A 958-nucleotide genomic window follows, 5' to 3' on the forward strand; every position below is an offset into this window, starting at 1 on the left:
GTATTGTATTACGATATGAACAGCTCTGAAATGGAGAATGATGAATACATAATAAGTGGAACCAGTAAACAGACTGATTAGAGACAGTGTTGCTGAGTTATCGCGCAGGAATTGAACCTGTCGATATATCCAAAATCTTAGACAATATCTAGCCTCACATCGCGATATTGATACAACATTAATCACAACATTGATATATTTCCCAGCCCTACCTACAACGTTATGGGTTTGTTTGAGAAAAAAGGAAAATTCCCATTAGCTGTCCCGTTAGCTTAGCCTAAGAAATCTAGACGCACCCTAGTGGAAAGCAGATGTAATTTGCATCTAGGGTCGTTGGCTAGCGAGCTGGAAAAAACAAATTCTGGACCGGCCAATCACATCGTGTATAGAGTCAGTGGGCGGGGCTTAATGTAAAGACAGTTCCGCGTGAATCCCCTGCAACTTGAAAACACATTCTCCGATGCTCTGGTTGGTTGTAGCGCTGTACTATTTGAGGGAATTTGAAAGACAACCGTTTGTCCCGCCCCTCGGATTGAGCCCAGCCAATGGGGGAGTTCCCAGACCCAACACATGTCTTTTCCACCAAGGCTAACCAGGTGCTGGTTCTGGTGCTGGTTCTACTCGCCAATTATCTAAGAACCAGCTATTTTCAAAATGAGACATTAAAAATATCCAAAACCTTTGGGGAAAAACCACCAAAAACATAAGAAAAAAGGCACCCACAACATTGAAAAAAGTGACATAAATGTTGGAAAAAGTAACAATATTGTTGAAAAAAAGTGACCATGGTTGACGGGAAGAGAACACAAGGGTTAACATTTATTAGCAAAACCCCGTTAGGGTGAACAGACGTCCCAATTTTCCCGAGACCCGCCCCCCCCAGCACCTGACGTAACCGGGTCTTATCTCTAGACCAGCGCTGAGTTGGTGCTGAGGTGGAACCCGTGTTCTTGGCCCA

This window comes from Etheostoma spectabile, chromosome 9 (genome assembly GCF_008692095.1).
Source record: "Etheostoma spectabile isolate EspeVRDwgs_2016 chromosome 9, UIUC_Espe_1.0, whole genome shotgun sequence".
NCBI lineage: Eukaryota > Metazoa > Chordata > Actinopteri > Perciformes > Percidae > Etheostoma > Etheostoma spectabile.